At 47.9% G+C, this 15,505-nt stretch overlaps 1 long non-coding RNA gene across 1 annotated transcript in view; it reads left to right on the forward strand.

Annotated features, from left to right (window-relative positions):
- The window catches only part of LOC108594082 (uncharacterized), a 114,613-nt gene extending 101,605 nt beyond the window's left edge, over positions 1 to 13,008 (forward strand). Inside the window, exons 8-10 of the long non-coding RNA XR_013524361.1 lie at positions 294 to 6,624; positions 8,931 to 9,149; positions 10,598 to 13,008. This is a non-coding gene — a long non-coding RNA (uncharacterized LOC108594082). The remainder of the gene's footprint in view (positions 1 to 293; positions 6,625 to 8,930; positions 9,150 to 10,597) is intronic.
- The last annotated feature ends 2,497 nt before the right edge of the window (positions 13,009 to 15,505 follow it).

A 15,505-nucleotide genomic window follows, 5' to 3' on the forward strand; every position in this document is an offset into this window, starting at 1 on the left:
TGGTGGATGACAGTTTTCCAAGTGCTGTGGGGGGTCGCACCTCCTTCTCCTGAACCACTAGTTGGGGGAATAAATGTCCCTTCTTCCAGCATGGTTTGACATCACACAGACACAGTTTGGTGGTCTTTAGCACAAGTCACTGGGCTTTGATAAACACCCTTCACCATGAGGGAAATGAGAGTCAGATGACTTAAGGATCGCCCCAAATCAGGTGGAAAATCTGGACGCTCCTGGTCGCAGGCCAGCAGGTCTTGGTGCCTTCAGATCCCTAGAGTATCCTAATTTGGCTACAGTTTTCTGTCTGCAGAAAGGCCCTGAAGGGAAGACGCCAGGCTGGAGCAAGAGTGACTCATCCTGGGACCTCATTGTGCCTGATTCACCCGGAGGAAGCCTTGCATGGACACCGCTAGCCTCTGGAGAGATTTCAGATCTTTGGGAACAGAGTAGGGTTCCTGTCTTTGTAATGAGCGAGTTACTGGCTCTCTTCTGCCCTGTTTGCCACCTTCCCTCTGTTTCTGTGGCTTCTTTTTTGGCAGGCCCTGAGCCTGGTGGACCCCATCACGACTTCTTTCTGTGAGTCTGATCTGTCCTGCATCCTGACTGCAGCTGTACCTGGCCCCAGAGCCCCACCTCCTAGCTGGCAGGCAGGATTCCTCCCCTAACCCATTAGGGCCTCGCCTCTGGAGGCAATTACTGCCTGGCCTGTGAAAATATATAAGGAGAATTGAAGAGCGATCATATTACATCCTTCATATTTTGCCAGCAATAAATCCAGTTCCTTTCCTCTCAGGTGGACTCTCAACTCTATAAATTAAGAGTCTACTTCTAAGGAGGAAGATTTCACAGGGCCCAAGGTTCTGTATGACCTGCTCGCATTTCAAGGGATGACCTAAAAGCTGGGGGATTTCAGAACTGCAGGAAGTCATGCCGAGAGATTGGTGGCTTTAGGATCTGTGTCCCACTCACAGCCCTCCCACCTCTCCTGTGCTTCCTGCCAGCTTGGACCTCAGGACCTCTCTAGATGCATTTAGGACTGTTTAGCAGGCAGGTGATGGGGAAGCACCCACAAGGATAGAGTTGGAAATAAGAAACAAGCTAAAGCCAGGGCTTTGGGAAATGGAGCTCACATCCCCAAAACATAGCATGCAGAACAATGTTTATGAATCTTATTGGGCATAAGACTCACCTGGAAGAGATAAAAATGCAGATTTCAAGGCCTCTCCCCAGAGAGTCTGCCTGAGTCTCAGGACCTGTGCTCTGGCCTTGGCTGTCTGACCTTCCCCATCCCTGGATTCTGCTTTTCTCTTAATCGAGTCCCCCATAATCTTTCCTGGTGATGTGTATCACGTTGGGGTCACCAGCTGAGATGCTGATCATCACCTGTGGAGGTCTGTCCTGCAGATCCTGACACAGCGACAAATGAATGAAATATACTCTCACACACCAGAGTACAGGGAATTCAAGTAGGCTAGGGAGGTCATCAGCTGCTCTCACAGGGTGATTGCAGCTAACTGACCATGACTCTCTGTTCCTCCTCACATTTATTCAGCATAGATTTAATAACAGAGGTTCTAAGTCAATATGCTTGTGGATAATTAACATGGTTAAAATAGTGGTTTTATGAATGATGAAAGGTCTTGGTTCCAGGGCCCAGAATAAACACCATTACTGGGTAATTTCCCTTTGACCTCCCATGAGAGGACCATCCAACACAAAGTTTACATGAGTAAAGAGAGTAGAGACAAAAGAAGTGAGGTAAAAGACTTAACTGGGGAAGCTTTTATTATCCTAATCTTCACTTCTATGACTTACTGCTCTAATGAAAGAACTGAGCCTGTTCGTTAAAACAGGTTGTGGGGGTGGACGCTCAGTGGCATCCCCTCCCTTTTGTGTTCATTCCGTCAGTGGACCTGCAGCTGAGGGTGCCCTTAGGTAGGCCAGGCAGAGACTCCGGTCCCTGACCAGGCATTCTAGCACCTCTCCTTGGATGTTACCCAGCTCAGAGCCCTGGGCAAGCTGTGGACAGAAGCTTGGTCTCCTGGGAGGAGGCCCCATAGTGAGCCTCTTCTCACGGACCATAGATCCTGGGTGGTGGTCCTGGTGGGGAGCACCAATTTGAGGGGTCAGGAAACAGTATGTGTTGGGGCCTTCCCATTTGAGGACACAGATTCACCCTATTTTGTTTGTTTCATGGATAGAGTGTCTGGAGACCCAGCGTGTCAAAGCACAGGGCACAGACCTCACCCTGAGTCAGGCAGAGCCCATGACAGCACTCCTGGGATGAGAGGTGGAGAGCGCAGAAGCCCACCCCAGCCTGCAGTGGCTGAGGACACTGGGTTTGGCACAGACATGGCTCCAGAATGGATCTCTGGTGTGTGTAGGAGGAGGAGGTGAAGGAGTGGGGGGCTGACTTTGCCTCACCTCTGCAGGAGGCTCAGCCGGCTCCTGGCTGGTATTAATGTGACACAGGCAAGGAGCACTTCCATCAATTGCTGATGTGTACAGGGGCAGTGGTATTTGCTCAGCCACCTTCTACTCCCTGTAAGGACAAGGCTCTTGGTGGTCACACTCGGATGGGCGTCAGACTCACCTGGCAGCGCTGAGAAATCCCTGGAGTCCCATCCACTCTGAGGACCCTGGGGCTTGGTGCTCCTTATGATCCTCCCAGGTGACTTGGACACACATCAAAGTCTGAGAACCACTGGCTGGACGACATGGAGTGTGTCAGGACAGGATGGTTCCCTGTGTGGACAGAATTGTTAATAGGCCAGCGGGAGGAGCCATGGACCCCAGTCACAATGTCTCTGTAAGGCCTGACCCAGAGTTTTCCACCCTGGTTGCCTGTTAAAATCAGCTGAGGAGTTTAAAGAAGATGCCTGACCTCTCCCCAGATAGTCTGCTTTCATTGGTGTGCAGTGGGGGGCCAGGCCTGGGTCCTGCTGAAGCTCTCTGAGTCTGTTGAATGTGCTGTCCTGGCTAATGAGAACTCTCAACCCACATGGACACTTGTTTTTATATTGGTTTTAGACTCTGTCTTTGCTCACAGGGGATGCTTGCAAAGACTACTCAGGATTGCTAAGCCCACATTTTTAGATTGAGAACCAGAAATCTTAAGAATGGTGACCATGTTCCATCCACGTGTATTGGAAAAAGGGTCTGTCATGGTTGGAATAGGATGTTTCTTACCCATTGGATTTTGCTTTCAGGTCAATGCCATTATACACACACAGAGACACACAAACACACACACACACAGCAGAGTGGGAGGCTGATTTGCGTAAAGGGACTAACTTCTGCAGAGCCTTGTCAAAGGGCTGAGAGCATTCACCTTCCTTAGGGAGAGGGTGGTGCGTGGGGTGGCTTGACTCATTTTATTTTTGTCGCCCTCTGACTTGGGGGTGACTTCTTCCCCAGGTCTGTGCCTAAAGGACCTGGGGAAGATGCATTTGGGAGCCACGGTCACACAGAGAGCTGCTGTTGTCAGAAACAATCTCAGGCCTTTGCAACCTGCTATTGTGCATGTTCATTCCCAAGGGCTCAGCCCCCCAGGAGTCGTAGGAGAACAAAGGCAGCAGTGCTTGCCATGCGAGGCAAACGTGCTTCAAGACCACAGAGGATGGGGATCTCCGCGGGGACCACCTGGAGCTGCCAACTGCCTGGCCCCACTGGAGACTCGGAGCTCTGCACACGCAACTGGCCTGCCCTGACCTGCCCCTGGGGCCACGCCCTCAGCATTTCCACTCAAGTGGACTCCCTTCCTTTACTGGCCTCAGAATTGAGAGGAGAGGTGCAAGTCTAAACAGGGAGCAGGAAGACAACATCCCAACGTCACCTAGTGACAGGGAGGGCTGTGCCACCAGGCATGGTGGGCACAGAGCCTACATTGGCCGAGCCCGCAGCGGGGTGCCCACGGGTGAAGTTCTGCTCATATGGCCTTATCTTTTCACACAAAGGTCCTGTGGGTACATGGCAATTTCCATAAATGACAGCTCAGGAGGATGGGAGAGTAGAGTCCAGCTTTAACTTAGCTTAAAATAATTAAACCAAACACACCAAATGCACACAAAAAACGTGCACTTGCTCCAAATAGTCCCCATTCCTGAGATGTTCTTGGATGGTACAGGCTGCCTGGCAGAATGTGACATGGTGACAAGGGATGCTCTGGAGAAATCCAAGCCATACCAGCTTCCACCCGGATGCTGTTTCAGTGTTCACCACCCGGGGACAGTGGCTGGAATACAGGGGCAGTGGCAAGGGCACCTGACTTCCCTGGGCTCTGCTGCCTCCACATTTGCAGCCTCAGAGCAGAGAACTGCCTGCCTTCCACTCTGCCCTGCCTGGAGAGCTGCGGCTGAGACAGCTGCTGAGCCTCACCAAGCACCCCCTTCTCAGGCCACCAATGGGCTGAGAATGTTTTCTGAGAATGTTTTCTGGATTAACAATTATTTTTAGATACCATTTCTTTTTCATGCTTTCATATAAAGCAAGACCATGTCATTATAACAATCTGCTACTGAAAATGTTTCTCACAAAGGTATCAGCCAGTGAATATTTTCTCCTGAAACAAGAATATGTGTTGAATAAATATAGAATGAAGTTTAATTTATGTTAGATTTTTATAAAGTATGTATCTCTTCAAATCCACATGTGTCCATGTTATTACTGCAGAATCTCAAATCATTAAGAAAAAATTACAAACTCCATTTATGTAAACATATTCTAACACAGTCCAACTTGTTTTGTTAAAGTCCTATTTGATATAGAAGGGGGACTATTTTCAGGGTTCACCACCCACCTACTCTTTAAAGACAAATATTACTCAAATATTAATGTTCTCCACCAGGTAGGCTAAGAAGAGCACAACTACAAAGTCTTTACTTTCAGTATTCCATGTCAATTATCTTATTTAATGAGTTTAAATTAATAACGGTTTAATTTAAGCATTCTCTTTTTACCATTTTAGTATAAACAAACATGACCATTGTTGGTTCTGAACATTTCTTGGCCAGAGAAGTCAACATTTCTTGACATCCAGCTCTCCTGAGCTGCTGTATTCCAAATTAAAAAGGAAGGATTTTAAAACAGGATTCCAAAGAAATTCTATGCTTCTTTTTTTCTATTTGAGTAATTGCTAATAAGATTAGATTAGTCAATGGTTAGACCTGAGACCAAATGGCAGTGAGGCTTATTTGAGCTCAATCTGGATGTTTTAGGCTCACGCACGGCATCCCCAGCCTGGTGAGAGGTGAACTTCTCTTTGCCACGAACGCATCCTCAGAGGTGGAGGTTATAATCAGGTCACTCAGTAAATGTCCAGCACCTCCTTGGTGCCAGGCTCACCATGCTGAGTCCTGGGGCTGCAGCCCTGAATGAGAATGCTGGGTTCCTGGCATCTCAGTACCTGCAGAACCATGCAGGAGGTGGAGAGAGCAAACGCAGAGCGGGTGAGTCACGGTGGGGCAGGAGAGTCAAGTGGTGCAGCCACAGAGGAGCAGACAAGGACTTGTTTAGACAGGGCTGTCAAAAAGACCTTGTTAAGGAGGTGGGCCTGGAACCAGTCATAACTGAGTGTGAAATCCCAGAGCTGAAAGTAACCTCAGGAGTCATAGGGTGTAACTACACTGGTCACAGATGCAGGGAGGTGCAGGACCAGAACAGAACCTCCTGTGGGAGAGGCAGAGCCACCTCAGGACCCAGGAGTCTGGGCTCCCAGTGCCATCCTGCCTTTTCCAGGAAGACTCGCCTATGGGTTCTACTGTATAAGGTAGATTCTGAGACCGAAGGACCTCTCCAATTCCTAGATAGTGGAATTCTGAAACTGAGAGCAAGGGGCATTTGCCACACATGGCAAATTTACCAGGTCATGAATCCTGTGATAGACTGAGTTTTCTGGATTAACAAATTACATCGATTCCTAGTCAGATGGATACCAAACCATCTTGACTTTCTACTGCATTGACTCAGCCAAGAAATGAGCTCACCTCCTGAGAGGTGGGTGGAGGCCTGCCAGAGGTTTATAGAAACCTTCTGAGGAGCTGCTCTGCTAAGGGTGAGCTTGGCGCTCCTTGCATCCCTGGGGCCTTCCCTCTGAAGAACACATTGCTGGAGAGGAGCCCTTGCTTTTAGTTCTCAGCTCTCAAGAGTAGGCGCTTTCCTCTGAGCCTGGAGTCTTGTCTTTGCCAATAAGGCCACTTATGGAGGCTTGGAAGTTGTGTGGATCTGGCTGGAGCAGCTGGTGTAGAGAAAACCCCCACCATCCAGGAGCCCTGGCTCCAGCAATAGTAGAGTGAAGGGTGAGGGGCAGTGAGAGGACCCCAGCCATCTTAGCTGAACTGCACCGAGGCTTCCTGCAGAACTGGGCTCCTCTTGCTAAGCTTGGGCTCCTTTCCACGTGTTCAAGGCTCTCCTTGGAGTCATGCCATCCAATTATGTGGCACTTGTGGGGCTGAGCTCAGGTCTGGAGTCTGCAGAGTTCAAGACGCCTTCACATGGGGTAGAGTCTAGATGTGGCATAAGGGACAGCTCACGCATGAGGTGCATTTGACCTTGAGAAGAGACCCAGAGGGGAGGAGGCTAGTCCAGTGCTGGGAGGACAGTCCTATGGAGCATTAGGAATATCAGCAGGTGAGTTTTATATCTGTTTTTCCCAACCACAGTTCAGGTCTGGAGCAGATTCAGTCCTGTTTGCACAGGGAGCTGATATTCTAATTGACAATGCATGGTGGGAAACAGGGAAGTGAGGGAAATTGTGTCAATGTTAGAGAGGCACAGTGTGGTGAAGAAGAGAAGGCAAGAGGATGTGATGCAGAATCACAGGTTCCAGACCATCCTGTTTCCATGGGAGCATTTCAGGTGAGAACCGGATGACATGAAAGTAAGCCAGGAGACACCAGGCAGGGACAGACTGGTCCCCAGGTACGAACAAGGTTGGAGCATTTGGGACTGCAAAGAATGCGGAATGTGGTGAGTGAGGTGGCCCTTTGTATCAGATGCATGCACGAGTGGCTGGAGTCATGTGTGTGTTTCAGTAGTGGGTACCACGGGCACACTAAGAAATCTGGGGTTTCTTCTGAGGGCCTGGGAAGCCACAGGTATAGCACTGAGCAGGGAGTGGTGGATTTATGTACGTGCTTATGAAATCATGCTGAGTGCTGGGTGGTGAATGCTTATAGGGGTAGAGGGCAAGGTTGGAATTATGAAGGCCACAGCTAAGAGCCAATTGCACAGCCAGGCTCATTGTGTTTTGACCTGGGAGGCACTGGGGATGAAGGAGACGTCTGAAGGATTTATTTCTACATACAATATGGATTAAGTAGATGGGTTTATTTGTAATGTAAATTAGACTCAGAAATCCAACTGGAGCCAATGGTGGATACTTGATGGAAGGCATATCTCAATTTCTCACATTCCATAGAAAAGCAATACAGTGGAAAGAGTATGGGATTTGGTGTCTCTCAGACAGGATTCCACTTGCAAGCCGTGTTATATAGGGCAGCTCACCACATCCTGGACCTACACAAGCCCCTCTGCCATGTGAAGAGTCAGATTTCCCCGCAGAGTCTCCATGGAGGGCCCCAGAGTGCACTCCCTGTTAGCCACGGATGCAATCAGGAGGAAGAGAAAGAGTTAAACGCTCCTGGCCGAGTGCTGTGGGCACTGTGAGATCAGAGCTGACAGCCCAGACTGTGAATGCAGCCCTCACCAGAGCCATGTGTGTGGCAGGGAGCTCTTACTAAATTACAAAAATACCTAACAGGAGAGTTTCTTGGTGTTTTAAAAATCAATGCCCAGTTTTTGTTTTGTTTTTAAAATAGTGTTTTCAGAGATAAGAGTATTAAGTTTAGTCAAAATTTATGATATCGTTTGAAAGCTGTTGTGACATACAGAAAATTAGCTGAGCCTGTAGGTGATTAAAACAGTCAAGCTGACCTACGTGTCATTTCAATGCACAGCAAGGAGGTACCTTCAGCTTAGAAAATTGCTGGCATCAACACAAACAAATCCAGTTCTTTGACACGAGAATTTTCATATTTTGGATTTATGATCAGAAATAGCTGAGTCCTGAAATACTGATAAAATGACCAGCCCCGTTCACACTCAATACCTGAAAGTTCTGTCGGGGTGACCAGGAATCGTGGATGTAAATGAAGCCTGAGACTTCTCTGGTTCTGGCATGAAAGAATTTTCCAAAACCATGCAGATGCTGGGGGCTTAGAAATTTGATATCAGTGCAGACAAACGCGTTCTTGACAAGAATGTAGATGAGTTTGCACTGAATTTCAGAATACTTACCTCCAGATTTACAAGAGATTAAATAATTCTTTGAAATGGATTATCAGGCACTTTATTTAGGCTACTCATGGGAGCTACACTGGCAAGGGAGGTCGCAGTTTCTGACTTGCCTTTTTTCTAAGCTGACTTGTATACATGCAGAGAATGCATTTAACTAGCGGGATCCCAATTCTCTATATTGGGGCATTTTTCTTTATATTTTTTACCTTTTAATAAAATAGATCTTTAGAAATCAGAATTCCTGAGGTTCCAGTACTGTCAAATTTGGGTTCTGAGGAATGCTGAAGTTTCAACTTGCCTTTTTCAAATGGATGGCGCGTGAATTGTCTGAACTCTTGTTCCTCTCATTCGGGTTCTCCCTCTGTGAAGCACAGGCAATGGCACTCTCTCCTTTTAAAATCATTAAGGTTTGGGAAAGGTTTTTAGAGTAGCCAAATCATTGAATACCCTTAGGTAAAATGTGCTCTCAGACTGTATTTCTGCCCATGGGAATGAAGATTAGTCCCTTCATTTTTTTTGTTTTGTTTTGTTTTCCTTAGTTGTAATGGCCACAGGGAGATTCCACTAAAATAAGAGTTTTTTTTAAAATAGTGCTGTTCATGGGTGTTCTGTTTTGATTGCTTCTCTTCTAACTCTAGGGTAAGTTTCAGACTCTGGTTCCTACAAGACTAGGCAACTTCGGTCGTGTCCTGCTCAGAGGAGGCATCTCACACCGGCTGGTCTTGTGGATAATCGCACGACTGGTCATGAGAAATGCTACGGTGTGGCCTGTCACAGGAGCCGACGTCACACATATTTAAGGCTGACACGCATCTGGAGCTTGGATAGGGCTGTGCTTACGTCTGCCTTTCACAGAAGTTGGTATTCCTCTCATCTTTTATTTCAGCAGTTACAGTTAAACTACACCTTGACAAACTATGCGTGTATATTCTCCCCAGTCCCTGGCCCACCTCCCTCAGCAATCCTCCCACAGAGATGAAAGCCGGGCTGTGAAACAAGAAATGGGCTGTTATAAAACTGTGTGTTATACTCACAGCATGTAACAGTTGAAGGCGCGTTTACGTAGCTGAGGAGACAGAAACACAAGTCTTCCCACTCTAGAGTTTACCTGACTCCCTTCAGAACTAAGGGTAGAGCCTTATGTCACAAGGTACCCCTCAACCTTAGTCATGGGGAGCTAAAGAGGAAGAGAAAAAGTTAAACCCTCCTTTTGATGAAGTCCACATGCTAAAAAAAAAAAATGAATGTCACAAACACTTCCTTTTTTTTTTTCAGATGGAGTCTTGTTCTGTCACCAGGCTGGAGTGCAGTGGTGCGATCTCAGCTCACTACAATCTCTACCTCCTGGGTTCAAGCAATTCTCCTGCCTCAGTCTCCTGAGTAGATGAGATTACAGGCATATGCCCCCATATCTAGCTAATTTATATATTTTTAGTGCAGATGGGATTTCACCATGTTGGTCAGGATGGTCTCAATCTCCTGACCTCATGATCCACCCGTCTTGGTCTCCCAAAGTGCTGGGATTACAGGCGTGAGCCACTGAGCCTGGCCCCGCTTCCGGTTGCTAAATGCTGTGAGCGAACAATTTCCAAGTCTTTGTCCATGCCGTGGTTCTTCCGTTTTAGGGACTCAGCAGCAAGAAGGCCTCTGTACCTAAGGCCTTGATGGAGGGAGTGTGGGACATCCTGGGTGACTCTGCCATCCTCTCTTCTCGACTCCTTTGCTTCAGGCCACCTCCTGCTGTCGCCCCTTTGGCTCCAGCCCTGTGGGCTACTGGAGCACCCTGGCTCGGAGATTTGCAGTAGGGTGGGTGAAGCTGAGGTCTTTGTTTCTGCCTGATTCCGGGTTTCCCCTTCCTGCCTCCCCCTTTCTCCTCTTCCTCCATTCCCTCCTTCTCCTTTACCATTTCTTTCTCCTTCACCAGTCAGTGAGTGCCAGCCATGTGCTAGGACCCACTTAGATCCTGAGGGTCTTGAGATGACCCCCTCCTTCCAGGAGAACCTTGCACCCTTAAAGAGTGAGGCTGATTCAATTTGGGCTATGCGGAAATTAGGACACATGGGGAAATCTGGCTGCAGTGGGTCCACCCGTCAGTGTTTCGGTAGGTCCCCCTCTTCGGTATAGGGCTGGGTGGCGAAGGGCCCAGTGAAGCCCAGGGCCACAAGTTCCTCCTTCAAGTTGCATCTGCACACCTGCAGCATTTAGTGGCATTTCTGATAACTCACTGTGTAAGGCTGTTTTGGGCTTGCGGCAGGATTTCTCCCCTGGTTTCTTACATAAGAATGTCATCCATCGCCCCATGCAGGAGCAGAAACGGAGAGATGAGAGGCCAGGGTGGGTCTGAGGCTGTTCTCCAGTCACTTCAGGCTTGGCTCGCAGCCCGACTTCCTGCCCTACAGCCTCCTGCCCCTGCCGCCAGAACGGCTGAGCCTGCTGATGACAAAGCCACAGCTCACAGGCTGACAATTTTGTCTGGACTTCTATCAAGGCCGGGACTGCAGTCAATAGCACATGCAGGAAATTTTAAAAGATCAAGAGCAGCTAACAACAAAATCCACTCTGGGATGTTTTTAACCAAACAATCGAGGATTCAGTGCTTTCCGGGGGTGAGGACCAAAGCAGAGCAGGACCGGCGGCCAGCATCACCTCTTCCATCTTCCGTCTGTCCTGAGCCACGAAGGACAGCCTAAAAATAGTGCCTGGACCTCACACCATCAGTGCTTTTGTTACTTACCCTCTTTGGTCTTTTGAAAAACATATTTATCGGGACTGAGAGTCTTCCATCATTTGTATTTATAGAGTTCTTTTTTTCTGAAGTTGTGAACGTGCCTATTCTCATTTCTGGGAAGTCAGTGGCAGGACTTTGGTGGTGAGGGGAACGTGGCTTCCACTGGGTTTTGGAGGGAGGTGGTGGAAGAGTGAGGTGAGAGCACCAGGCATCTGGGGTTGGAGCCCGTGTGGGCTCAGTGGCTCTCTGACTCTTCCTAAGAAAGAACAGTGCCCTCCTTGCCCTTCTCTACCCAAAGCCCCCCCAGGCTTCTCTGAATCACACCTTTCCTAGGAGGCCTTCTGGGAAGCTGAGCCAGGTCCATGGTGCCTCTTGCTCCTCCTTCAAGTCACACTCACAGGTGCCTATCTCTGGCACGTCTCGGGAGGGCAGGGGCCGAGCCTCTGCTCTGTTCCAGATGCCCACAGCCCCTGGTTGACACAGTCTGCAAGCTTGAGTGGAGGGGGCGCCTAGTCCCCAGCACTAAACGGCAATTCAGACCTAAATCCCAAAGGAGACAGCCGCCAAGGGCAGCTGACCCACAGCCCTCGCAGACTGCAAGCTGTGGCTTTCGAGGCCAGCTTTCTCCTTGCCGGCTTTCCTGTGGGCTCTGGCCAGTCTTGTCATTTTGCTATGTTTCAGTTCATTCATCTGAATTGTGGTAAGATATTGCACAGAGAATTGTGAGTGGTTACAAAGAGACCCAGAGAAGTTGTCTCCCAAAACTGGAAGTTCCATGGACCTGGAATAACCATGCTGTGCCCATCTTCCTCATGGAGCGACAGAGTGAAAAGCCACGGCTGAGTGGGATTGGCCCATCATTGGTACTGGCTTCAGAACACTGACCACAGCCAGGGGAGGGTGGCTGGCCCAGGAGGCAGGTCACACCTGGCTCTACACACTCCCAGCTTTCCTTTAGGAAAAGCCCGTGGCCCGGTGGGTAGAAATCAAGTGTGACTTGGATGGGTCACCTGAAGCAGAGGATCCAATCTCAGTCCCAGGCGCCTCCACTTCCTGGTGCTGGACAACTGCATTGCCCCAGGCGCCCCTAGCAGATGAGTGTCCAGCTGTGCAGGCCGCAGCCAGGTGACTCGGGTGTCTGTGATCTGCTCTCACTTTCTGAGCTGATCCCCACATGGCTGCGAAGACCTCGCCCCACGGCCCATGCATCCCGCTTGCTGATGCCGCTTCCCTAGTGGTGGCATGGAAATCATGAAAGGCTAGGTGAACATTTCCTGTGGGAGACGGAGTTGCAGGCATTCTCAGAAAAGGAGGGCACTTTGGAAAGGGCTGGAGATGAAACTGCTAAGTGGGATGGAAAGCCAGTCTCCACAGAGACGCGGGAGGGATGTCAGCATGGAGGAGAGAAGGGATCAGGCCCGCTCCCGACACCACAGGCTGCCAAGAGGCCGGACACAGGGCAGAATAAGGAAACGCTCGTGTGGGCATTGGGGTTTGTCCTCACTTGCTTCATGCTGCTGCTTCCCACCTTAATTGCTTCATAAATCTTGAACAATTTATGAACCTCCCTGAGCCCCAGTTTTGTCATCCGTAAGATGGCTGTTAAATTACATACCTCTCCAGCAATAAGCAGATTTAATGAGAAAAAACATATAAAGAATAACAACAAATATCATAAAACACCTTGGAGTATTTTTAAGGAAAATCAGTGTGATTGCAATCAAGAAAATTCCAAAACTTTACTGGCATATAAAATGCACACAAAAAAATCACATACACATTTGAACAATATCATGTTCCTGAATAAGAAAATGACTGTTGTGGAAATATCAGTTGCTCCCAGATTAATGCACAAATTTAGTGTAGGTCATTTCAATATCCTTGTGGCTATTTTAGAAACAACCAATTCTGAAGTTACTGTGAAAATAATTATGTGAGTGTTTAACATAGATCTTTGAATAAAAAGATTGGGTTTTATCATTGTTAAACAATGTTATCGGGATACAGTGCTCAAAATAAATTTGGTCATTGTTCGAGAATAGACAAATCAATGAAACAGAATAAATAATCCAAAGACTTTGGCTCATGAACAAATGAGCTGTATGGCTCATAAGGCAACACAAAAACTCATAATTTAAAGTATTATCCACAAATCACATGGTAATAACCTGCTTGCAGTTGGGGACAAAGAGTGATTTGGTTCTAAATGAAAAGCAAATTTCAGATTAACTTAAAAGTTAAAATACAGGGCAACCACAGGCAGATGAAAGAAAAAAAAGTCATCAAGTGCTTGGAGTATGGGTCTGTCCTCCATTCTGTGGCTCATAAACTCAATTTTCTTAACCATCCCAGGGTTGAGTGAACCCCTGTACACTGATTTGAGCTGTCCAAATTCATAAAACCAACGTCTAAAATATAATGACTAATTAACTGACAGCAAATCAAGGATCTGCCTGGGGGTCCTCTTCCCACACACACAGGGCGCTATGGTGAGTGTGGCATCAGAGTGGGGAGAGATCTGCAAGCTGCTGCACCCATCTGTCAAGCCTGAATTGCTGCACACACTCAGATCCAGCCGATGGCATTGCATTCCTTTCTTTTCCCCGAGGTCACAACACTGCCCCAGTGTTGGTGGACAGGCAAATATCCACACTGCAAGGTCAGCTCACCCTTAGAATCATGTGTGAAGTCCAGGAAGTGTCTGGTGAGCCTCCCTCTCTCCAGGAGGAGGGCTCTGGTCCTTCAGTTCACTGGTGTTATGGCTGCAGGCCAGCACTGGGCCCCAGCAGGCAAAGGGAGGCTTTGGGGCACTCCCCTCTTCTGACACCATGGTCAAGAGTGCCCCCCACCAGCTCCTGTGGTGCAGTGTCATGCTTTTCTCTGTAGCTCCCTTCCCAGCCATAACTCTGAAGGCCTTGTCCCACTGGAGAACGTGTGTCCAGGTGGGCTTGGTACCCAGCCTCCTGGGGCCAGTCACCCTCACCCCTCTCTCAGACACAACTTGTCCTTTTCCAACTCTTTAGTGCAATAGGGTGCATCTATCTGGTCCCTCTGAAAGAGAAAGGCCTGCCCGTTGCCAAGCCATCCAGAGGAGTGGACTGTGCAATTTGCTTTCTGAAATAAGACAGTTTGAGAGTGAGATGGGGGGTGGGGGGAGTTGTTACTGATGATGTTGGGAAAATAGTAGCAGACCAGTGCTACCCAGCATCCCCCAAACACTCTAACTGGTACGGCCACTTTTTCTGGATTCCTTGTGCCAGCCCACCCTCTTCTGATGGTCACATTCCTCAGCTACTTTGGTGCCTTCAACACTATTTCATTTTTGGCCGCCTCTACCCCTTCAGGGTAACTTCTCAAATTGCTGTACTCACTGATTATGGGTCGGCTGTTACAGCAGAACTCTCAAAGGAAATCTTATTTCCAAGTTCCTGAGGGCATCTTAGGATGCTTGTCCACTCACTTCCTCTCCCTTGCCCCTTACTCTCCTACCCAGTTGGGGAAATTTATCTTAACAAAACAATCTGAAATTGTACTATTATTTAAAATAATGCAGAAATAAAGCCCCAAGAGCAATGCAAATATTCAACAATAAGGAACTATCCAAGTAAAACTGACATGTGTTGATGATTGGTACATGTTTAGGAAGGTGATGATTTTGGAGAATTTAGCAACATGGAAATTGCATATCCTGTAATGGTTAAGGAAAAATTAGGAAGGAGTGATACAGTGGTAACACTTTGACTATAATTATATAAAAATAATAACAAGTACATTAAGATGTGGGGGTGAAAACACTTGCCAGTGTGTAACAATAACTTTGTTTCAATTATGGGATTAGGGCTGATTTTTTCTCTCTTACTGTTCTCCAATTTTTCTGGAATGTGGTTCATATAATGGAAACAATGCTCTCTCCCTCCCCTTCTGCAGGAATTAAATGAGGTAATGATTATAAAGTACCTTTTCCTTTGTTTCTCCTCTCTCCATAACCTCATTGTGTCTTGATAACCTTGTCCTGAAAAAGAGGGAGAATGGGGTTTGGTTGGATTCTCTTGTTCCCAGGGCAAGGCTTTCTCTAGTTTTCACCCTTGTCCTTGAACTGTGTCAAACTTGGGCCACAAATGAAATACCCTTGACAACCCCAGTGGACTTATCTTGGGGATCTCTTGCACCTGCAAACTGAAGGCCTCCGTATCCCTTCCACAAAAACTTCAACCCTGTCAAAAACAGCTTTGTTATGTGAAGTTTTATTGGGAAAGGAAGTGTCCCAAGAATTTTCTATAGCTGAGCCTGTTAAAAAGTTCACTCTATGTCTCTGACACTCGCTCAGGTTTCTAGCCGCCTTGGTGGTCCCGGCTTTCTCTGCGTGTTGAACTGTGATTCCCTGCTCAGGTCTGAAGCAATTCTGGATTTTGCCTCATCTCGATGCATGTGTTTCACTTCTTCAATTTTACTTTGTTTTTTCTAGACCACTTGCGAAGAGGAAAG

Source organism: Callithrix jacchus, chromosome 12 (assembly GCF_049354715.1).
Source record: "Callithrix jacchus isolate 240 chromosome 12, calJac240_pri, whole genome shotgun sequence".
Classification (NCBI taxonomy): domain Eukaryota; kingdom Metazoa; phylum Chordata; class Mammalia; order Primates; family Cebidae; genus Callithrix; species Callithrix jacchus.